This window comes from Schistocerca gregaria, chromosome X, assembly GCF_023897955.1.
Source record: "Schistocerca gregaria isolate iqSchGreg1 chromosome X, iqSchGreg1.2, whole genome shotgun sequence".
NCBI lineage: Eukaryota > Metazoa > Arthropoda > Insecta > Orthoptera > Acrididae > Schistocerca > Schistocerca gregaria.
Genome location: NC_064931.1, coordinates 753,921,242 through 753,946,950, shown reverse-complemented (window position 1 = coordinate 753,946,950; position 25,709 = coordinate 753,921,242). Strand labels below are relative to the sequence as shown.

Genomic DNA, 25,709 nt, shown 5'->3' with positions numbered 1-25,709 from the left:
CTGGTGTTCCCTTCTCGGTCCGCACCCATGAGTGGCGCTCCAATGCCGCTCTGGAAGTTCCCTATTCTGTCCGCTCCCGCTCTAGCCGTCTCCGACTGCGGCTGAGGCTTCCTGGTGTTCCCTTCTTGGTTCATGCCCAACAACGAGCCTCAGACATCCGCACATTGCGGGCATGAACCAAGAAGGGAACACCAGGAAGCCTCAGCCGCAGTCGGAGACGGCCAGAGCGGAAGCGGACGGAATAGGGAACGTCCAGAGCGGCATTGGAGCGCCACTCGCGGGTGCGGACCGAGAAGGGAACACCAGGAGGCCACGACCGCAGTTGGAGACGGCCAGAGCGGGCGCGAACGGAATAGAGAACACCTAGAGTGGCAGGATAGCGTGACTAGCGGGCGCGGACCGACTAGGAAATGGCAAACAGAACACCAGGCACCAGGCAGGCATAAATATGCGACCCGGTCCAGCAAGCAGCCAGTCTCAGGGAACACCTGATGAAGACATCAAGTAATGATGTCGAAATATCGTGTTTGGAAGACGCTGATATCCGGCAGAAAACCCAATTTTCACGAGATGTCAAAATTTATGTTGTTTTAAAAATTGAAAAACATTTCCCACCAACTTAATTTTCAATAACAAAGGATGAATGATATTGGAACTATACAAGAAGCAGTTTCATAGCCCTGATTCAAGAATGGGAACCTGTAACAGGAAATTTCTCCTGTTTATGCACTGTCGCCCTTCACTACCAAAAAATATAAATTTATACAATTTGCAGCTCAATCTACACTGTCAAATGGCAGCTCTTGGATTTTGCCATTTTCCATACCTTCAAAACTTATTACTGGAAAGCCAATGTGCAGGAGGCATTAAGTTTGGTGCGAGCTGGAAAAGACCCAGCCTCATTTAAAGTGTCAATTTTAGATGTTTTGCACTATAATGCCATGTCATGGACAGAGGTTTCGAAAAGCAGGATTCGTCCAAGGAGATGAAGGAAATGTTTATGACACACCAGCTGTGAGTAATAAATGTGACAATGAAAGTCTACGCGCTTCATCATGGGAAAGCTGCAGTTGGAGCATCCAGTGTAGGATTTCCAACACATTGATGACAATCTTGTCACTGTTGAAAGTATGTCTGTTGAAGATATTATGGACTTTCATATAGAGGAAAAGGATGATAGTGCAACAAGTGATAGTGATAGTGATTGTGATAGGAATCCTTCTATTAAAAATGTAAATGCAGCAGTGAGGACAATAAAAAAATTATTTTTGTTGTAGATGTCAGAGCTGTTCATTGTGTTTATGAACTGAAAATTGTAACAATTCACCAAAAAATTAAAGCAATCTACAATTTCAGACTTTTTTCCTTAAAAAGTAGGGACTACTGTACCTGTTTTTTCATTATGCCACATTTATGTAAGACCATTCAAATTAAAAGTCAGTGTAATAAACAAAATGGCTTATTTATCTTTTATAAAGCGTCAACGTAAGAGAGTAAAGAGAGATTTGGTAACCCGCCCACCCACAGCCCCCAGAATCTTGGTAGTGGTGGCAGACTGATCTGTAATGTAGCCCAAGGCGTATCTTAGGTTTGAACGTGACAATTTGGTTGTGAGTTCATGAAGCCAATGAATGTGAATGTGAATTAAAAGCTGTGGTGACAGACTGATCAGTTGTGCAGCCTAATCTCTATGTTTGCACACCATATTTAATGCTGTTTGCAATATTTTACACTTTCCATTATAAAATTTAAAACAGCTAGATAAGTTCAGGTTCCATGTTCAACCTGTGGCGTCACTTTTCCCAACATTCTAGCAGGACAAATGATGCATTTTGGAGAGATCTTTAATCCAAGGTAACACTTGCAGTGCATATTTTTGTAGTATGCAAATATAAATATGAAAATTTGCAAATACAGTGCTTTAGCTTTGCAAACACTTAAATATGGTGGTTTCATGGTTTTACTGCTATCTGCCTCTCACCAAAATGACTCACTCTTAGTACAGCTTGTTGTGTTGAAGTGCTGGGAAATGTCACATCAGCAGCTAAACATAGTACCAAATTCAGAATACATTTATTAGATATTAAACAAATCTGCAGTGAATATTTTCATGCACATTATGTACATATAATATTCATAAACTACAAAAATGTGATGCGGAGGGGGTGGGGGGGGGGGGGTGATCCTATATGTGACTTTTACCACTTAAAAAATTATTTCCATCTTTTACATTTTCCCGCAATTCACACGATTTTTTTTGCAAGTTCCTGGAATGGTGTAAAAGAGGGGTTTCACTTATTTGAAGTCTCCAGTTTGGTGCATTCTTTTCTTTTTTTTTATCATCTTTCTTATTATCCTCTGGAGCACGTGGATTATTCACTGTGGCTGTTATGTGAGAGACTTGTCATAGACTGTTGTGTCTCCATCCATTTTTCAGTTTGTTCGTATATATCAACTTTTCTTGACTTTGGGAAGGTGTTACATGGTTTCATTTTTACACATCTAGTTGAACACATGTAAATTTGACGTTAATCATCTTGAGATTTTTCCAACTTGCCTAGGCAAATGCTCGGCTAGATTTCATTTTGCTTTCTTTTAGTAACAAGCGTAAAACATGAATCACTGACATCAAGCTACTTCTCTGTTAAAGAGGTAGAGACACACATTTTGCTGTTTTTGAGATTCAAGCACTGTATTATTTCTCTTATTACCACAGTATATTTGTTTCATTAATTCTTTTACTGGTAGTTGTTCATGTAAGTGTTCAAGTTTTCCCTTTTATACTAAAAATGGCCTGGAATGCTCTCTTTGAAATTCTGAAGGTAACATGGATAAAATCAGGGAGCATAAGGCTGTTTACAGCTTGTCCAGAAACCAGACTGCAGTTAGAAGAGTCAAGGGGCATGAAAGGGAAGCAGTGGTTGAGAAGAGAATGAGACAGGGTGTGACGAAGCAAGCTGGGATAATTTTAATTACCCTCTTTTTTGCCATCTGCCTACTTAAATTCATTTTTCCACTTTTAACTAGTTACCATTAACGTAAGCGAATATAATTGCATTTTCATAAAAGGGAAATGTTGGCCCTTAGTCTTAAAGAATATAACACCAGATCTAATTTTGTGTTTAGTTTTATGTATGTAATTGATTTTCTAATTTATTTTGACTATTCCTAGTTAGTATCTTTCATTATAGGGAGAAATCAGTAATTGTTTTGTGACTTAAATTCTATCGTTGACATATAAACAAATATCAGTTATGTAATGTAACATTTGGAAGACGAAATGCGAGTAATCTTAAAGTATCTATTTGGCTCTCTTCAAAAACATGTTAGCAAAACTGGCCCTGAATTAATTCCAAAGTAATTAACAGTTTTGTCAAAAGTATTGTTTGTGTAACTATATTTGTTGCCTTCATAATTTAAACAATTCGACTTAACTCCTGCAGTAGGAGAAACTGTTAAAAGAAATGAATCTTTTGATGTATTCAGTTAATTTAATGAGTTAAGTTTTAATTGTAATTTCTGTAAATTTAACTTTAAACAATGTGTAGTTTCAGTACCTTTGGTCACAAGACAGTCAGTCCACAGCCGAGTTTCAGATGAGGAACCTATGAATGACAACAGTGCTTCAACTTAACTGTGGAATAAGTGTTAAACAATTAGGCTGTGTGTAAAAACAATGACAGTGTCTGCTCTCCATATGTACCTATTTCTTCTTCAAGAACTGTATGAATTATGTGGTTATGTTTTTACTGCTCGTAGATGTTCAACAGTAAACTATTGTAGCAGCATGTGGAGGTTCGCCTGCAAACTATTAATGAGGCTTATGGAAAGTTTAAACAGTAGTGCACTGGCTATACGTATATAACTTTGTCTTATTGGGGGATCATGCAAAGTGAAAGTAAACGTCAATGAAAAGGAACTGTGCATCTGCCAGCTACATTATTTACCGTAGTCAGCGTCCAAATTACAAACCCCATTTTTCAGCCAGTGTAACAACACAGTACGTCGACACCAAAGACAATCAACAAACAAAGAAAGAAAAAAGAAGTTGGAACCGCTACTAGGGTTGTAGCCTATCCTCAATGTTTTCAATCTGTACATTGAACAAACAGTAAAAGAAATCAAAGAAAAATGTGGAGTAGCAATTAAAGTTTAGGGAGAAGAAATAAAAACTTTGAGGTTTGCTGCTGACTTTATAATTCTCTCAGGGACAGCAAAGGACTTGGGACAGCAGTTAAATGGAATGGATAGTGTTGTGATAGGAGGATGTAATACGTATTTACTCTAATCTAATCTGCACTTTTTTTCCACTTTTTATAATCCAAAAAACCGCCTGCGGCTTAGAATCGAGTGCAAAGTAAGCGAAAGTTCTGAAAAATGTTGGTAGGTGCCACTACAACTAACTTCTGACATCAAATATATGTAGCACTACACAGGCATGCCTTGCAGGCACAAAGATAAGTACTGGCACACAAAACCTCTGTGTCAGTAAATAAATTAAAAGAAAAGGTAGAAGAATGCAAACATTATGCCGTGTATTCTTTCGTGTTTGCTGCTATCTCATTTAAATCCTATCTGCCAAATAAACTATGAAACAAGAGCGAGACAACAACAAAAGTGAAAGAATATACATATAAAATCATGTTTATATTCGTATTATTCTTATGCTGAATAGTGATATGGTCAGAAATGAAGCACGGCAACTGACTAGATTTTTAAATCTAAGATGAATCTAATTTCTGTGCAGAATGTAATGACTAAAGAGGCGTCTGCAAAGATTTTCAAATGGAGAAAAATTTTCTCTAAACTCTCGCTCAGAACATCATCAATAATACGCAGTCTATTATTCGGTTCTTGTTGATCATTATCAAAGAAAGCAGCAGTGTTAGTAACAACAAATAGCAGTCTCTTGCCATTGTTTTGCTTATCAGGCAATTCCTCTCTTTTTTTAATTGTAAGCAATGGTAGCATGCGCAAAAGCAAGCCATGCAACAAGTGGCGACAGGTCGTAAACACTTATTATCAGAATGCAACAAACAATGCATGACACAGTACAATAATGCATTTTCAGCTTAGAGTGATGTTAACACCTATAAGAAAGAGAACGGCACTTATCAGATCAAAATAAGCAACTGATTCAAACCACACGAAGCACGTCAAAAAGGAAGGGTACCCGTATAAATACGGACGGAGTGCCTGACACATAGCAATGGCTACTTGGTAAAGCTTAACTGTTAAGCTGATGACTCGAGCCAAACTACTGTAGCTGTATCTTCATCCATTCGACTTCCATTGTGTCTCACGTTACTATGGACCGACTTTGTTTCAATTTGGAGGTGCAGTCTAAAACTTTTCTCTCCCCTTGAATTTCGAGTCTCAAATTTCAGGTGCGGCGTAGATTCGGGAATTTTTCCCCCCTTGATTTCGAGTCTCATTTTTCAGGTGTGGCTTAGATTCGAGTGCGGCTTTGATTCGAGTAAATACAGTAAACATCAACAAAAGTGAAATGGATAAAGGAGAGTTGTTGAATTAAATCAGGTGATGCTAAGGGGATTGGATTAGGAAATGAGACGCTTAAAGTAGTAGATGAGTTTTGCTATCTCTGCAGCAAAGTAACTGATGATGTCGGAAGTAGAGAGGATATAAAAGATAGGTTGGCAGTAGTGAGAAAAGCATTCCTGAAGTAGAGAAATTTGTTAACATAGATTTAAGTGTTAGAAAGTGTTTTCCATGTATGGAAATGAAACATGTTAGATAAACACTTTAGACAAAAAGACATAGAAGCTTTTGAAATGTGGTGCTGCAGAAGAATGTTGAAGATTGATGGGTCTATCATGTAACAAATGATGAAGTACTGAATGGAGTTGATGAGAAAAGAAATTTGCAGCACAACTTGACCAAAGGATGGGATTGGTTGATAGGACACAGTCTGTGACATCAAGGGATCACTAATTTAGTATTGGATAAAAGTGTGTGGAATAAAAATCATAGAGGGAGACCCAGTAAGCAGTTTAAGAAGGATGTATGTTGCAATAGTTATTGGGGATGAAGAACCTCGGTCAGGATAGGGTAGCATGGAGAGCTGCAGCAAACCAGTATTCAGACTGAAGACAACAACAACAACAACAACAAAAACAAAAAGTTGGCAGTAAAATCATAATCCAACATAACCTTTATAGGTGGACTATATGTGATTGAGTGACCATGGACTATATGTGATTGAGTGACCATGTACACTTAACAACACCAAAACTAGCCACCGGAAATTATGGCCAGAGGTGAAGTCCTGTACGATACTGACACAACAAAATGAAGCACGTCACTTTTTCATTTTATAAATCATAGAACTGATCATATTTTATAAGCATATCTTATAAGGTTAGGACATCGAGGATGTGCAAGTTGCTTGAAATCCAAAACTTGTCATCTGTTCAAATATAGTAAAATTAAAATGTTTCCAAGACTGTGAATCACACAGTTTATTTTGATATCAAGGTCACTAGTCATCTCCAAAGGTTAAAGTCACATCATTTCATTTTCAGTTTACTCTGAGGGCACTCTAAAGAGGAAAAATTACTTGGAATATTATGGAAAACTGGTCCTGTCACTATACTAGACCTATATTTTTTTAAAAAAAAAAACCCTGAAAACAGAATATAGTGTCACTGTTGAAAAATACACTGCATAGCTACTGAATTAGAAAACATTTGATGGTGGTCTTTTCAATTAGATGGATAACATCATTAATTTCTGCTGATTGGACTGCAGGTTCAACTCCCACTTTGATTCCCTGTTTTTTTCTTATGACACACATTCATTTCTTTTGACAGTCCAGTGTCTCTGACATCTTCCACAATAATATGAGGCATATTCAGAAGTAAGGGCTGTTTGCCCATAAAATATGTGTATTCATTAGAAAAAGTGTTTGGTGTTTGTTGCTTACTTTAATTTCCCACAAACCTTCTCTACTTCTCCATGTAAACACTGTCCACTTCTAAGCACTTTCTGCAATGCTCTACTAGCTTCTTCATCTCCTTCCATCTTGAGATCCTCATCATCTTCAAACAATTGTTCCAAGTGCAAGAAGAGCTAGTAATTGCTGGATGTGGGTCAGAACTGTAGAGTGGTTGCCTGAAAAGTCCCCAACATAAATGCCAAATCTTAACCGTTATATGGAAAGTGTGTGCACACACATCTAGGAAAAGTTCTATCTCAAATGGCAGTTTCCCACACCATCAGTCTTAGATGGCACGTCTCAACTTTGTGAGCACTTCACAATACGTGTCAACAACTATTAACCCACGTTTTATGAAATCAACCAAAGAAGTGTCCTTTTTATCCCAAAAACAGTAACCGTAATTTCCATGTTTTATGAAATCAACCAAAGAAGTGTCCTTTTCATCCCAAAAACAGTAACCGTAATTTCTTGAGTAAGCAGATTACTTGAAGTTTTTCGGCTTTGGTGAAGCTGAATGGCACCACTCCATTGCCTGTTGTTTCAACTGTGCAATGGTTTAGGATATCCATATGTTGTTACCCACAGCAAATTATCTCCATCTTGTCAGTAGTGTTCCAGAAACACCTGCCTTCATGATATGCTCTGACCTTTGTGTCGGTTAAACATTTTTGATACTAATCCTGCACACAATTTGCAATATCTGAGGCAGTCCCTTGACAATCTTGTAAACAGGAGTGTGTGCAACACAAGGATACTCATCAGGTAGAGCACCAATATGACTCATCAATCAAATTGCAGTATTTGGCTCACATGTTGAATGATTTCATCAGTCTAGATACTGAACCTGTCACTCTGCTATTCATGATCCACATTTTTACCACCACTTTTTAAGTCTTAGCTCCACTGTCTAATCTTTTCTTCATTTATTATTGTAGACCCATAAAGTAGTAAGAACTTCGGATGAATTTGGTCTGTAGATTCTTTTGCACACAAAAATCAGATTACCGCACGTATTTCACAACTTGTTTGAACAACTATTTTCGAAGCCATTGTTTTTTGCTTTCACCCTTTGTCAAATAACCATTGAATCTAAACAGTGACTTCTGTGATATTGTAAACAGTTGGTTGAGAGCACTGCATTCATTCTGCTTTGTTCCGGGGTGGCAGTATTTAAATATAAGCAGATAGCCCCTGCTTCTCAAATATGTCTCATTATGTGGAAAACATTCCTTTTATACCAAAATGTACACTTAATTTCCAACAGTAGAGGCAGTGGTAAGTTGGCTACAAATTGAGGAGGCTCATTTCTGGTGAGAGCTTTTTGTAAAACTGTCAACTATCTAGTAGTTCACTGGCAGTTATTTCTGCTGTTAGCCAACCAATGTGAGGTAGCTCCAGCATCTGGAAAAAATAATGAAATTATGATAGGAATAATACACTAACAATATATGAATTTCATTACAGTCAAGCAAAAGGTTGACAGTTTCCAAAAGGTGATATTCAGTTTATGCAACAGCAGCAATAATAACACAAAAGTTTTTTTTCTATGATTTCGTTACTGAATTCCATTTTGATGTTTTGCAGCTTGATTACAGAAAAAGAAAATATCTGACTTAAATATATTGGTTTTTATTGGCTCTGCAGCAATATTTGAAGTGACTATTACAGTACCCATCATATGTGGAGAAAACGTTGTACCACATGGCTAACAGGATACTGCTGTTGCAGATACTCTTTTTACTGTAATGGTGGTTAAGCCAGCTAGCTCATAAACTGAGATTTAAAGTCAGTTGAAACGTGCATATATGACCATCTTCCTTGAGTCATAAAATTAAAATATATATAGGCTCAGTTTCAAATCTTATTTGTGAACTAGCTGAGAAACCCAGTATTGTCCAGGTATTTATTTATAGCTGTGCTCAAGACTTCAAATGCATGAAATTTATTTTTGATTTGTAAAGCTTCTTCGTATATGAAATTTGGAGTAGTATGAGTGGGGCCATGAACAAAGAGATTGTTTGCTTCACTGACAGAGGAGAGAGCTATGTATAGCTGACCGTGTGAACAGCAACTGGCTGACCCTAAGACCTGTGCCCACACCACACAGCATCTGGCCATGTGCTTTGTTTATGGTCATGGCATCACATAAGCTCACTGAGTGAAGGGTTCTGAGGAGCGAAATAATGCATTATGCTCTCAACCAGAGTTATGTTGTGCCTCAATTTCAGAAGGAGTTTCCAAAGCAGTTTAAAACTTGATGATCTCAAGCTGCAGAAAGTCATGCCTCAGGGTCTTCATTGAGTTCTTGAGCCCAAAAAGTCCTCAGTCTTTTAGCTGTTCTGAGACATTCGGAGAGACTTGACTGTTTTCTATGCATTTTTTCATTAAAAAAAGTGAGAATTTTTTTTCTAGTACAGAATATAAATAAAAATGAGAAATTTTTTTCTAGCGAAGAATATAAATAAAACCTATGAAACAAAACAAAGCAGTGTCATCAAGTTTTTAATATATAAAGTGAAATCAGTAAATCCGTACATCCTAGACAAGTAAATTCAATATTTGTTTGTATTCATAAGGAAAAGATTGCAGTGCTTAATTCTGCCTCTGACGTAAACTTCGGAAAATACTTCTATCACTGTGGTAAATGTAAATGTCAGGTAGACTGTTCGCCAGGTGCAAGTTTTTCGATTTGATGCCACTTCGGCGACTTGCACATAGATGGGGATGAAATGATGATGATTAGGACAACACAACACACAGTCTCTGAGCAGAGAAAATCTCCAATCCAGCCAAGAATCAAACCCGGGCCCTTAGGATTGACATTCTGTCGCGTTGACCACTCAGCTACCCGGAGCGGTAAAAAAACCCTCTCTAAGAAAGGTGTCAAATACAAATAAAACTACCAAAGAAAATAAGGCAATATCATTGAGTTTTTAATTCACAAAGCCAAATCAGTAAATCTATATGTCCTAACAGAGTAAATTCTCTGTTAGTTTTTATTCGTAAAGGTCAGATTGCAGTGCTTAAGTCTATCACTGACATGAACTTCCATCAGTGTGTCTGTCACTAAATCAAAAAAAAACTAACAGTGCCATCTATGGTGATCAAACATCTGTACTACTAAGCTGAGTCAACAATTTTATGTAAAATGTTAAATTATGATATCTAGCAAAACAGTTAAGTAGATCCCCCATCCCACAGGTATACAAACAGTATTATGAAGGTTGTTGTTGTTGTGGTCGTCAGTCCTGAGACTGGTTTGATGCAGCTCTCCATGCTACTCTATCCTGTGCCAGCTTCTTTATCTCCCAGAACCCACTGCAACCCACATCCTTCTGAATATGCTTAGTGTAGTCATCTCTTGGTCTCCCTCTACGATTTTTACCCTCTACGCTGCCCTCCAATACTAAATTGGTGATCCCTTGATGCCTCAGAACATGTCCTACCAACCGATTCCTTCTTCTGGTCAAGTTGTGCCACAAACTTCTCTTCTCCCCAATCCGATTCAAAACTTCCTCATTAGTTATGTGATCTACCCATCTAATCTTCAGCATTCTTCTGTAGCACCACATTTCGAAAGCTTCTATTCTCTTCTTGTCTAAACTATTTATCGTCCATGTTTCACTTCCATACATGGCTACACTCTATACAAATACTTTCAGAAATGACTTCCTGACACTTAAATCTATACTCGATGTTAACAAATTTCTCTTCTTCAGAAACGCTTTCCTTGCCATTGCCAGTCTACATTTTATATCCTCTCTACTTCGACCATCATCAGTTATTTTGCTCCCCAAATAGCAAAACACCTTTACTACTTTAAGTATCTCATTTCCTAATCTAATTCCCTCAGCATCACCTGATGTAATTCGACTACATTCCATTATCCTCGTTTTGCTTTTGTTGATGTTCATCTTATATCCTCCTTTCAAGACACTATCCATTCCGTTCAACTGCTCTTCCAAGTCCTTTGCTGTCTCTGGCAGAATTACGATGTCATCAGCGAACCTCAAAGTTTTTATTTCTTCTCCATGGATTTTAATACCTACTCCAAATTTTTCTTTTGTTTCCTTTACTTCTTGCTCAATATACAGATTGAATAACATCGGGGAGAGACTACAACCCTGTCTCACTCCCTTCCCAACCATTGCTTCCCTTTCATGCCCCCTCGACTCTTATAACTGCCATCTGGTTTCTGTACAAATTGTAAATAGCCTTTCACTCCCTATATTTTACCCTGCCACCTTCAGAATTTGAAAGAGAGTATTCCAGTCAACATTGTCAAAAGCTTTCTCTAAGTCTACAAATGCTAGAAACGTAGGTTTGCCCTTCCTTAATCTAGCTTCTAAGATAAGTCGTAATGTCAGTATTGCCTCACGTGTTCCAACATTTCTACGGAATCCAAACTGATCATTCCCGAGGTCGGTTTCTACTAGTTTTTCCATTCGTCTGTAAAGAATTCGTGTTAGTATTTTGCAGCTGTGACTTATTAAACTGATAGTTCGGTAATTTTCACATCTGTCAACACCTGCTTTCTTTGGGATTGGAATTATTATATTCTTCTTGAAGTCTGAGGGTATTTCGCCTGTCTCGTACATCTTGCTCACCAGATGGTAGAGTTTTGTCAGGACTGGCTCTCTCAAGGCCGTCAGTAGTTCCAATGGAATGTTGTCTACTCCGGGGGCCTTGTTTCGACTCAGGTCTTTCAGTGCTCTGTCAAACTCTACACGCAGTATCGTATCTCCCATTTTGTCTTCATCTACATCCTCTTCCTTTTCCATAATATTGTCCTCAAGTACATCACCCTTGTATAGACCCTCTGTATACTCCTTCCACCTTTCTGCTTTCCCTTCTTTGCTTAGAACTGGGTTTCCATCGAGCTCTTGATGTTCATACAAGTGGTTCTCTTATCTCCAAAGGTCTCTTTAATTTTCCTGTAGGCAGTATCTATCTTACCCCTAGTGAGATAAGCCTCTACATCCTTACATTTGTCCTCTAGCCATCCCTGCTTAGCCATTTTGCACTTCCTGTCAATCTCATTTTTGAGACGTCTGTATTCCTTTCTGCCTGCTTCATTTACTGCATTTTTATATTTTCTCCTTTCATCAGTTAAATTCAATATTTCTTCTGTTACCCAAGGATTTCTACTAGCCCTCGTCTTTTTACCTACTTGATCCTCTGCTGCCTTCACTACTTCATCCCTCAAAGCTACCCATTCTTCTTCTACTGTATTTCTTTCCCCCATTCCTGTCAATTGCTCCCTTATGCTCTCCCTGAAACTCCGTACAACTTCTGGTTCTTTTAGTTTATCCATGTCCCATCTCCTTAAATTCCCACCTTTTTGCAGTTTCTTCAGTTTTAATCTACAGGTCATAACCAATAAATTGTGGTCAGAGTCCACATCTGCCCCTGGAAATGTCTTACAATTTAAAACCTGGTTCCTAAATCTCTGTCTTACCATTATATAATCTATCTGACCTTTTAGTATCTCCAGGGTTCTTCCATGTATACAGCCTTCTTTTATGATTCTTGAACCAAGTGTTAGTTATGATTAAGTTATGCTCTGTGCAAAATTCTACCAGGCGGCTTCCTCTTTCATTTCTTTGCCCCAGTCCATATTCACCTACTACGTTTCCTTCTCTCCCTTTTCCTACTACCGAATTCCAGTCACCCATGACTATTAAATTTTCATCTCCCTTCACTATCTGAATAATTTCTTTTATTTGATCATACATTTCTTCAATTTCTTCCTCATCTGCAGAGCTAGTTGGCATATAAACTTGTACTACTGTAGTAGGTGTGGGCTTCTTATCTATGTTGGCCACAATAATGCGTTCACATGCAGTTTGTAGTAGCTTACCCGCATTCCTATTTTCCTATTCATTATTAAACCTACTCCTGCATACCCCTATTTGATTTTGTGTTTATAACCCTGTAGTCACCTGACCAGAAGTCTTGTTCCTCCTGCCACCGAACTTCACTAATTCCCACTATATCTAACTTTAACCTATCCATTTCCCTTTTTAAATTTTCTAACCTACCTGCCCGATTAAGGGATCTGACTTTCCACACTCCGATCCGTAGAACGCCAGTTTTCTTTCTCCTGATAACGACATCCTGTTGAGTAGTCCCCGCCCGGAGATCCGAATGGGGGACTGTTTTACCTCCGGAATATTTTACCCAAGAGGACGCCATCATCATTTAATCATACAGTAAACCTGCATGCCCTCGGGAAAAATTACGGCTGTAGTTTGCCCTTGCTTTCAGCCATTCGCAGTACCAGCACAGCAAGGCCGTTTTGGTTAGTGTTACAAGGCCAGATTTGTCAATCATCCAGACTGTTGCCCCTGCAACTACTGAAAAGGCTGCTGCCCCTCTTCAGGAACCACACGTTTGTCTGGCCTCTCAACAGATACCCCTCTTTTGTGGTTGCACCTACGGTACGGCTATCTGTATCGCTGAGGCATGCGAGCCTCCCCAGCAACGGCAAGGTCTATTGTTCATGGGGGGAGGATTATGAAGGTATACCATAAAATAATGCCTTTTGCACAAGCCATGTAAAGTAAAAAGTAGAATTGCAGACAGATTTAAAAAATGCCCACCAGAAGGACATTGTCCAGTCTTCAGACTTCTATTGTCAAATCTCTCACAAAACCGTATAGCATTTTTAAGTCTGACTGTATTATAAAAAACTAACATTTTAACACTTGTCCATAACAAGAAAACAGAACTGACACCAGATAAATATTAGTTGAAAACAGAATTCTGCTTTCAAACTAATATGTCACAAAAGAAAAGAAAAAATACCGTATTTGTACAACATGTGTTATATTTCAAAAATGAGTAGTGATAGAGCTACAGTTGTGTTAAAAATAGCTCAAATTGTTTAAACTTGGCAGGTTTTCAAGTCAGATAAATCCAAGTCAAATACTGTGTTTAATTTTCATGGGAATAAGCTCTGTTGTTAACTACAATTTGCCACACATCCTTTAAACAGGGAATCGTTCTCATTGACTGATAGAGAGGACTTGTTACCCTGACTGAAAGTAATAATAATAATAATAATAATAATAATAATAATAATTAAATAGAGACAATAGAACAAATCCACAGAACTAGCAGACTGTTATCACTCACAACTATCTGTAAGCTCATACTGTACCAGATTTATACGTGTTATTAGCAGTTTGTACTGTACCAAATTTGTGTGTGTTATTGGCTTTGCCCTTAACCATGATTACCTACAAATCCATTGGGCAGAGACTGGAAACACTAAATACTACTCCCATGGAACTACACCCTATATTGCTCAGCATTATAATTGTACATGATGAACCCAACTTTACAAATAAAATTTTGGAAGTTGTTAAGGGATATTTTCTGAGCATTTTTCCATAAGGGACCCACAATGTCTGATAGCTCGTTACTGAATAATAATTAATTTATGATGTATTTTGTTTGTTACCCCATTTACTTTTGTTTCTGCAGAAATAACTTCGTAACATTAAAGAAAGCCTACAGTATGAATTCACTAAAATATACAATACAAAACTCAAGTTTCTCATAGACATCTACATAAAGATGCAAAAGCTTTAAAATTTGGGTTGCCATCACTGTGGGAACAGCTGAGCATAATATCCGTGTGCACTCTTTTATTGTGTTCAGTGAACCCATTCACAAAGTTCAAATCGACAAACTCTTTATCAGTAAACATATCCATACTGCTGTGAATTACTGTTAACGTGTAACTAACACTGCAAGACAAACAAACCTGAGACAGAACCAGGCAGAGCCAAATGCAGATTGAGAGTAAAGAGTAAAGTGGGCGTTACTGTCGTCATGTAGGTCTCCAGTACCATATTTTAGAAGGCCATCTTTCCTTGGGCACCCTTCTAAGATGGCTGTAGCATGTTAGCCATTTATTTTCACTTGTGTCTACAATATCCGTTGTAACTCTGATCTGTTCTTGTAACACTTCATTTCTTATTTTGTCACTACTTGTTACACTATGTGACCAAAAGTATCCGGACACTTGGCTGAAATGACGTAAAAGTTCCTGGCACCCTTAATCAGTAATGCTGGAATTCAATATGGTGTTGGCCCACCCTTAGCCTTGATGACAGCGTCCACTCTCGCAGGCATACATTCAATCTGGTGCTGGAAGGTTTCTTGGGAAATCACACCCCATTCTTCATTTAATTCTGCACTGAGGAGAGGTATGGACATTGGTCAGTGAGGCCTGGCACAAAGTTGGCATTCCAAAACATCCCAAAGGTGTTCAATAGGATTCAGGTCTGGACTCTGTGCAGGCCAGTCCATTACAGGGATGTTGTAGTCGTGTAACCACTCCGCCACAGGCCGTGCATTATGAACAGGTGCTCGATCATGTTGAAAGATGCAATCACCATCCCTGAATTGCTTTTCAACAGTGGGTAGCAAGAAGGAACTTTCAACATCAATGTAGGCCGGTGCTGTGATAGTGCCACACAAAACAACAAGGGGTGCAAGCTCCCTCCATGAAAAATGCGACTACACCATACTACCACTGCCTCCAAATTTTACTGTTGGCACTACACACACTGGCAGATGATGTTCACTGGGCATTCGCCAAACCCACACCCTGCCATCAGATCGCCACATTGTGTACCATCATTTGTCACTCCACGTAATACTTTTCCACTGTTCAGTTGTCCAGTGTTTACGCTCCTTACACCAAGGGAGGCATTGTTTGGCATTTGCTGGCATGATGTGTGGCTGATGAGCAACCACTCAACCATGAAATCCAAGTTTTCTCATCTCCCGCCTAACTGTCATAGGATCCTGATGCAGTTCGGAATTCCTGTGTGATGGTCTACGGTCTGGCTATATGTCTGTCTATTACACATTGCAACGCTCTTCAACTGTTGGCGGTCTCTGTCAGTCAACAGATGAGGTCAGCCTGTACGCTTTTGTGCTTTACATGTCCCTCCTCATTTCCACTTCACTATCACATTGGAAACAGTGGACCTAGGGATGCTTAGGAGTGTGGAAATCTCACATACAGACGTATGACACAAGTGACGCCCAATCACACGTGAAGACGTTCGAAGTCTGTGAGTTCCGCAGAGTGCCCCATTCTGCTCTCTCATGAAGTCTAATGACTACTGACGTCACCGATATGGAGTACCTGGCAGTAGGCGGCAGCACAATGCACCAAATATGAAAAACATATGTTTTTATGGGTGTCCGGATACTTTTGATCACATAGTTTACTTCACAACTTCATCATCAAAACTCCATTTCCATTGCTTGTAATTTCTTCTCATTTATTCTGAAAACTTCCCACAGTTGAAAGCAATGTTCTCAACTATAGTTTTGTATATCCCGCTTTTCAAGTTTTTTGGTGTTGCTTTATTCCAAATAATAGAGTGTAGCAGCTTAATTCCCACCTCTCCCTTTCCTATTCTATGCTTTATTTCTTTATTGATTCCACCTTTACCCAAAATGATTGTCCATAATTATTTATATGATTGACTACACTTTACTATAGATATATCATCCATAACAAGATCTCTTCCTGCACCTCCAACAACGAAGTATTCTGTCTTTGTAAAATTAATTTTCATGTCTCACTGCTCATATTCGTTAAGCTTTCTTAACATATATGACACATCCTCATCTTCCGTAGCAAAAATGACATGATTGTCGGTGAAATATGGGGAGAAAAGGATGTCATTACCTACTCAATTCCCATGTTTTTGCACTTCCTTATCCAGTTTTCAAAAACACAGGGTGTACATAAAGTCCAGGAACACTTTCAATTATTTATTGCACAAGAACCAACAATTATACAGATATCATACATATGTCATTTTGAACAGAAACACTGAAAGGTTTTTTTTTTTTTTTTTTTTTTTTTTTTTTTTTTTTTTTTTTTTTTTTCATGTATACTGTCACAGCCCAGTTTGGTAATTTGCCGATGATCAGCACTAGTCGCAGACAGGGTGAGTTCACATGCTGATCGAGCTTTCTGTGTGTTGGAGTTCGACAAAGACAAGTATGCTACAGCTGTTCATCGGATGTTTAGAACCAAGTACGGTAAGAAGTCACCAACAAGGAAGGCCATTTACCACTGGCACAACAAATTTGTTACGACACGTTGCTTGTGCCCGGCAAAGAGAAGCAGACGTCCCAGTGTGAATGAAGTGAATGTGGAGGGACATTCATAAGGAGTCCAAAGAAATCAGTGTGTTGTGCGTCCTGTGAACTCGAAATGGCTCCAATGACTGTGTGGAAAGTCCTGCATGTGAAGTTCGTGGGTACCTGAACACGGAGCTGCCGCATCGATGGATCGGCTGTGCTACAGAAGGGGACGCTGTTTCATGAAGCGGCTTCTCCAATCACCAGATCTCACTCTGTGTGACTTTTTTTCTGTAATGGCACATTAAAGATCTGGTGTATGTACAGCCTCCACCACGTGATGTAGCAGAGCTCTGAGAGAGAATAGATGAAACGACTGCTACAGTCGACGATGCCATCCCGGGATGGGTATGGCAAGAAATCATTTACCTTATTGATGTCTGCCAAGTCACTCATGGTTTGCATATCGAATGTTTGTAAAAAAAACTTTTAGAGTTTCTCTTCAAAATGCAATATGTATGACATCTCTACAATGTTTAGTTCTTGTGCAGTAAATAACAAAGTGTTCCCGGACTTTATGTATACCCTGTATTTTAAAGACGGTAGACACTAAGCAGCATCTCTTGCTAACCTTAAGTTTCTGTGAGAGTAACTTCCCAACTTTAACACAACAAGTAAGCTTTCTAAAGCATTGTACATAACATTTATGAATGTTCTGGTTGTTGCTTGCTTCCCACATTCTACAAGGTGGTACATTGTTGTAGGCCTTCTGCAAGTTTGTAAAAACCATCTCTCTCCAAGTCATGGGCCAGTCTCCTGACAGTCAACTGTCTAATGTTGCAGATATTATTGATACAAAACCTTCGTGCCTGAAAGCCTCTCTTTTCTTCTACTTCCTCAGGTTCTTTCTCACTTCTAGTTTTAAGGGTATTACTATATAGTCTCGATATAGAATTGAGAACTGTTATGCCTCAGTAAAGCAATCATTGGTGCTTCCCTTTTTAAATACATTTGTGATGAACCCTTCTTTAAACTTGACAGGGATTTCCTCTCCACTAAGACAGAGATTAAATAGCTTTGCAAGATGTTTAAACAACATGTTTGGCCTAGTCTTCAACAACTCGATATATACAGCTCCAGAACATGGTGCTTTGCCATTTTTAAATTGTTTAACTGTATCCTGTACTTTCAGTGTTGTTATCTCCTGGATTTCTGTGTCATGTTCATTGCCTGCAAAGGGGCATATATCCTGGAATTTGGATCAATCTTCTTTAAACAGTTCTTCATATTATGTCTTCCATCTATCTATACTTATCAGCTCTAAGTTTATACTACTTCTGTCATTTATTCGTAGCTGTCTTATCACCTTCTTTGCTTCTTTGTACTTTGAACTCCCTGTGCAGTTATTAATTTCTATACATTTAAAGTCCCACACAGCACTTTTTTTTGGATCCGATTACTGCTTTCTTTGCTCCTCATGTCAGTGTTACATATCTGCTTCTATAATCAGTCTTATTGCTTGTAAGCCATCTGTTATAGGCCTCCATTTCCTCCTTCACTTTTGCAGCAGTATAATCATCCCACCAATCATTTTAAAATTTGCCAGACATGTTCTCAGGTACTCCAAGACTTTCAAAGGCAGCATCATGAGTAGCTTTCACAGTCGTCTTATACAGTACTTCCACTGTTGTGTCATCAGTCTGATGTAGCTTCTCATTCAATCTCAGCTTCTATAAGAAGACAATTGAAGGATCCTGCAGTAAATTTAACTTACTGTGGTTGGTTCAGTTTCTCTCTATTCTCATTCGTTATTTGATTTACCAGTTATTCTTAAGCATCTTTCTGTAGCACCACATTTCAAAAGCTTCTGTTCTCTTGTCTGAAATGTTGATCATCCATAATTCTCTTCAGTCCAAGGCTGTCCTCCAGACAAATACCTTCAGAAAAGACTGATTGAGGTGGCACAACGGTTAGCACACACAACTTGCATTTGGGAGGATGACGATTCAAATCTGTTCCAGCCATTCAGATTTAGGTTTTCGGTGATTTCCCTAAATTGCCCCAAGTAAATGCCAACATGGTTCCTTTGAAATGGCATGGCCAATTTCTTTCCCAGTGACCTTGATCTTGACAGTGTGTTAAACTCTAATCTTTCCTCCTTTCGAAAAGACTTCCAAACACTTAGTTTTAAGTTTGCTGGTAGCAAATTTCATGAAACATGTTTTTAGGAAATGTCAATGGTCATAAAACCGATTAAAAACATAACACAGTCTATACCACATAAAATATTTTATTTTGAAAAACAGTGACCAGTTTCAACCAATATCTGACCATACTCAGACCGTTACATACTCCATACTGACTGCTGGAGCTGGTGGCGTGGAACACTAACTGCTCTTGTCTAGTGCGAAGAACAACTGCTCTGTTTTTAAAATAAAATATTTTGTGAGTGTAAACTGTTTCTATTTTATTTTTAATAACAGGTTTCTCGTTTTCAGAAATGCTCTTCTTGCTATTGCCAGTCTGCATTTTATATTCTCCCTACCTTGGCCATCATCAGTTATGTTGCTGCCCATAGTAGAATCTAGAACATTTTCTGAAGTGGTATCTTATGAACTGTATTGAGCCAGGTGACCTCTTTTATTGCACATGAATAGATTCCAAGAGCTCTTATCACTTATTTTGACTAGATACTGTGGTGAGTCAGTCTATTGTGACCACTGCACAACGGGAGAGTGAATGCCACCTGTTGGTCTTGCGAGCACATAATGGGGTAAGAAAATTATGTAAGTGGAGCAGAGATGAATGGGCAATCTTTGTTGTGATGATATAGTGACAAATGGTGAAATCCTCTGACATAAGCAACTTCGAAAAAGACTAAATTTTTGTGGCCCAACAGCTTGGAATGAGCATCTCGGTAATGGCAAAGCTTGTCAGCTGTTAGGGTGTGACTGTTGTGAGCATGTACAGGAAGTTGTTGATAGTGAAACTACAATTACGTAACAAGATGTTGGTCGTCCACACCTCATCACAGGATGTGGAGGCCTCTGACCACCTCGTTCTGTTCTGAGGGGTGGAGATCGGGGGCTTGCCACTCTGTAAAGCAGGGTATATGGTGCTCTGTTGCAAATATGAAGACAGAATACAATGCTGGTGCAAGTGCAAATGTTTTAGAGCACACCATTCAGTGTACATTCTTGAACATGGCGTTCCATAGCAGATGACCCCCTACATTTTCCCAGTGGTATTGCCAGTTAAGATTACAGTAGGCATGAGAGCATCAAGATGAGACCATGAATCAGTGGAAATGTGTCGCTTAATAAGATGAATTGCATTATTGTTTCTCCAGGTTAACAGTTGTGTCTGGGTACACTGTCATCTGGGTGAATGAGTGCTCACAATATACAGAGCCATAAATAGAGGCCAAAGTTGGCAATATTACACTATGGGGGACATTCATTTGGGCTCCTGTGGAATCTGCAGCAGTAATTGGTTTCATCATGAAGGCTGTAGACTATGTAGACATTATTGTGGACCATCTACATCCCTTCATGCATGATGTCTTCTCCAATGGCAACGACATCTTCCATCAGCGTAATTGTTGACATCACAGGGCCAGAATTATGTTACATTGGTTTGAGGAGCACGGTAGTGAACTTGCATTGAGGTTTTGTCCACCAATTTCACCTGACTTGAACCTTATGGAACATATCCCGGATACTATCGAGTGCCAGATCCTTGTCCACAAACCACTGGTCTATAATTTACTGGAATTGCATGTAGAAATCAAGTGCTGCATACCTCCAAAAACCTACCAAGGACTTTTCAAATCCATACCATGCATAATCACTGCTGTATTGCATCCAAAAGTAGATCAACATTCTATTAAGCAAGTGGTCAGAATGTTTTGGTTCATCATTGTATTTGGAAGTGCCATCTGAACATCCCCCCTACAAAACCCCTTCCCCCACCCCACCCCCACACCACCCAAAAAGATCAATCTATTGCAGAAATTGACACTAGCTCTAAATGTCAAAGAATGTAAATTTATCTGTATCATAGAACATGAAACTACATTATTTATGTGTTGCAAGTGCTCATGTACCTGCATGTGATGACACTGATACTCATGCAGTATTCTTTTAATGATCTGATGATGTCAGCAAATGTAAATTGATCATTGTAGACTCTATAATAATGTGCAATCAAGAAGAACATACATGAATAATTCATATTACACCATGATGGCAGGTGGTCCACGTAGCAGGTATAGTGGATCCATGATACCTGCTTCATTCACCAACACAGGCCATAATGGTGTAACATGGTCTGAAGATGGTCACATTTTGATCAAAATGGTTACCATCGCCAGTAAATAATTTATGAATAAAGTACCAAACATTATCGTGGTCTCATTTATAAACTTCATGTCTTCAATTGATAAATTTCATGTGTGTGTTAATAATCTGTGCTGGTCAACACTTAGAAAGAGCATACCAAAACCTGTTTAAGATGTGTTAATATCATTCTGCCCTCTTATGTGTCTGTCATGTAGAGACTGGTTTACAAAAAGTCAGTCTTCCCATCCCCCACTTAGGAATGGGGCCAGAAGAAACCTGAATACACATACAATAAAAAGTACTCTATAGTATGCATAGTACAGTGATTTTCAAGCTTTATATGTAGAGCAATGCAGTAATGTGGTGCATACATATGTGCATTGCAGTGTCTGTATGTATCAGTTTAGGGATTTGCATAAAATCTACATGTTTTCAAAACGGATTTCTAAAGACTTTGTGTTTATAAAACTAACTAAAATTGTGGAACTGATACTGTTCTTTATGTCACTAAACTTTTCCTCCCACTGTTGATTTCGTTCACTCCAACTTAAATTCACAAAAAGGATTTATTAAAAAATCCTTCTTATTTGCATTGTATTATTAATCTCTTACAATAATATATTATTATCTGCAACAGACTCTAATATTTGCACTATAATTCTCATAGACAATTTTCATTTTCAGAATTTGATACTTTAGTGTCAGATGTGATTCAGGTACCCCACCTGGCCTAAGCATTGATAGGAAAAACATGTCAGATATACTTGGGCTCCAGAAAGCAGCCATGAATTTCACCCACATGAACGGCAAGCGTGTAAGATGGTGTCACCCTCTGACAAGTGTTAACCAGCACACACTGCATCCTGGCTATTGCTGACCTGTCTCTCACTTAGTCACTGAAACCTAGAGTCATGTGCCATGGAATAGTAGACTTTTGACCGTGCCTGATATACATTCGTGATTTGGATTGGTCTCTGGATTGTTGTATACACTTAAGAGGACTTTGCTACACTCTGGACTTACTTCGCGATCTCTGCTGCCTATTTGTTTCTGGCATAGTCATTTTCGTTGTGATGACCTCCATGTTACCATCAGTGTGTGTTATCTTAAACTGTGCTGTACTTGCAGAGAGTAGGACAGAAGAGATACCTGATTTTGTTTTGTTACATTTGGTAATCGTTAGCTACCTGATTCGTTGTGAACTTATCTTTTCTTTGAATATTGACAAGTGATTTCCAGTTGTACTAAACAGTTCAGTGGTCAAGGAACCTACTGGGATATTTGATTCGGACATGTGTAAAGCTTCCCCCTCTGCCCCTCCCCCCTACAGCTCATTAGCCACATGATATTTTTGGTGAAACAACTCAGTTTGTGCTCCAGTGCTAGGTTTTTTTTTCTTTGACTGCTGCTGTAATGGATAGCAAATTGTTGTTGTAATATAAGAATACTTAGAGGATGTATTAATAATTTTCTCTTTCAGCATAATATTTACTTGACTTACTAGCAAATTTTCGCTAGTTATCACCCACTTTATTTCTGTGTCTATTCACTGCTGTTTGGACAGTTGGTTAGTGTGATGCCAACTGCACACATAGCTGGTTTTTTACTCTGGGAGTAGTGCTTTTATTCATTTGAAGTACTTATAATTGACAGTGTCATACACTTTTTCTCATTGGTCTTTCACAATAGCATGAAGAGTTTTTCATTAATATCCAGCATTATTGGTGAGTAGGACAATTGAGGTGCACTGCATCAGCCATCACTGACATGGGTCCTGTTTCTGCATAATAATTTGCTGGATAAATTGCTTAAATTTTTTATGCAAAAGTCATTTTGTTTGCTTACCAGATGTTGCCTGAACAAGTTTTGTTTTCCTGACAGTGTTCCTCATACCTAAATTTCTGGCACTGTTTGATGAAATTCTGTAAGTATGACTTAATTTACTGTCAGTGGCACAAAATTTGAAAGAAATGGCTGTTTTGAGCCAACAAGAGACATAAACAAGCCCAGTTCTGCATCATATAAATGCAGAGATAATGAAATATGGAATAAGAGTCATAATTATGTTCAGGAATTTACATGGCCATGTAATTGTGGAATTCTGTGATGTCAGAAAGTTGGTAATCATAATCCGAAATAAGTTTGATGGTACTGAAAGTTGTCATTTATATATTCTCTGTTTCTTCTTCTTCTTTTATTTTTAATTAAAGCTCTTATAAGTGTTGTTCCAAATATTCTTATATGGTGTATTATGTCTCTAAATGCTTATATATTAGCACATCTCCCCATTTTTTCTCATCTATGTTATTATCTTGCCTAGAGGGAAAAATACCCCTTGTGAGCTGAGAAAAACTACACTTATCAGAAGTTCATTATTTCTCTATTTGTGCTGTTATTTTTATTTTTCAGCCTTTCCTTTCCTTTGTGCAAAACAAATCAGAATTTTCAATAGTTCCTTATCCAAAGAAATTTTTCCCTCTCATGTCAAATGTGTTTGATTTTGGTGTTGCTGTGTCATCATATTTCATAAAATGTGCATGCTGGTGTAGCTGGAAAAGTACACCAGGCGTTAAGTTTACTTAAGGTGGACTTCTTTGATCTTTTAGGAAAAACTGTACTCGTGTAAATATATAAAGCAGAATATTTTATGGTCTTTATTTACAATTTTATTTTAGCATATGTTGAGTTTTAAGTGTTGGGCAAGGAAATTTTATACATTAGTTAGTTAAATATCATAAGTGGGTAAATGATTTATGTGACCTCACCTCTGTTTTTATAGCACATAGTAAATACTAGCAAATCATCCTTCTACAACCACACAATAATACTAGCAGATTCCCTACTATTTTTCTATGTCGTATGTAGCTTTAGACAGCAACTCAAAGTAAAATAGGCATGAAGTGAATTGTTGCTCTTAATGCCACATTGTATTAGCCTTCATATTGTTGGGAGGTGTTTCTAGAAATGACCAGAGATCAAACTTTAGACTCAAAGTTCTGTGGACAGGCATTTACCCTCTGGTATCCCAAGTGAGACAGCATGTTGGATTGTGTACCATATGTGTGTTTATCACTATTTGAGATAAACTGAAATAGTAGCTCTTCCACAGTGAATATGGTTATATAAATACAAGTGTGTGTGGGGCCATGTTTATTATTTTCAGTATTACATTACATAGTCTTCCTAGTTCCACGCATGTTTTATGTTCTGTAGCCTTTCAACGTTTAAACTATTATTTGACATATTTATCTTCTGTTTCATTGTTATATTTTACAAATGATAAGTGAAACATTTATGCCTCTCAACATCTCAGGTTTTTGATAGTTGATCTGTTTTGCTGCATTGCATTTAGAATTTTTAGTTCTTTGTATGCTTTTTACATATATTTTTATAATCTTCATGGTTCATTTCTGTTGTAGGGGAGAAACATGAGAATTTAGCAGCAGTTCTGTGATATATTTCCACTGTTTTGTCATTGGACATCAACTTTTAAGAAAAAGAAAAAAAATGTAATTCCCAAAAATATTAGTGGTTTGGACAATGCTCACATTGTAAAGTGTTAGCTGTAGTGGATTAACCACATTTAGAAGTCATCAACTGATAATTTTTGTAAAAAAAACTGATGTGCTTTCAGGCAATGAAATTACATATTGTCCAGTATGTTATTTTATTTTCATTTGTTATTTAGGTATAATGGTAATTAGAACTTGAGTTTGTTTGGCAGAGCCACCATGACTTGAAAGTCATGTAATTTATGTAACATGCAGAAATAGTGAGAAATTTAAAATTAAGTGTACGCTCAAAATGTTCCAAAGAAAAACTGTCATACTTAGAGCAGGAAATACAAGAAAAGCTCTCATTAAAACTTGTTTATTAATTGTTGGAGTCTACTTAAATTTAATGTGCACTGTTTGGTTGTAATTACCTAAATACTTCTGGAAACAGTTTACATTACTTAATTTGTTGCATCAAACTGATGAAATTTCAATAATAAATTGTACAAGTGACTTAGGAGTTTGTATGATGAAATATGTTGAGTGATACTGTTTCCAATTATTCAGAAATTTATATGAATATCACTGCTTGTGAACAAGATATTAAATTAATCAAGAAGAGTCAGCTGAAAATAATGTTTAGTGTAAGTGCGAGAGGTGGTCATGCCACCATACTGTAAGTTAATTTGTTTTTTGTTTCAGTAAATATTTGAATGTTCATAGCATATCTTTTCTGAACATGTTAGGATGAAGGTTCAGAGGAATAGTTATGAGATTCAGATTTTAGTTGGGGCAGGA

General features: G+C 37.9%; 1 protein-coding gene across 3 annotated transcripts in view; it reads left to right on the top strand.

Moving 5' to 3' along the window:
- The window catches only part of LOC126298884 (probable 28S ribosomal protein S6, mitochondrial), a 45,637-nt gene extending 20,342 nt beyond the window's left edge, over positions 1–25,295 (top strand). For 2 of the 3 annotated variants that reach the window (XR_007552691.1, XM_049990417.1), the window contains one exon: positions 24,837–25,295. The gene's annotated coding sequence lies outside the window, so the exon portion shown is untranslated. The remainder of the gene's footprint in view (positions 1–24,836) is intronic. The other variant, XM_049990418.1, reaches the window with a different exon arrangement.
- Positions 25,296–25,709: the final 414 nt, after the last annotated feature.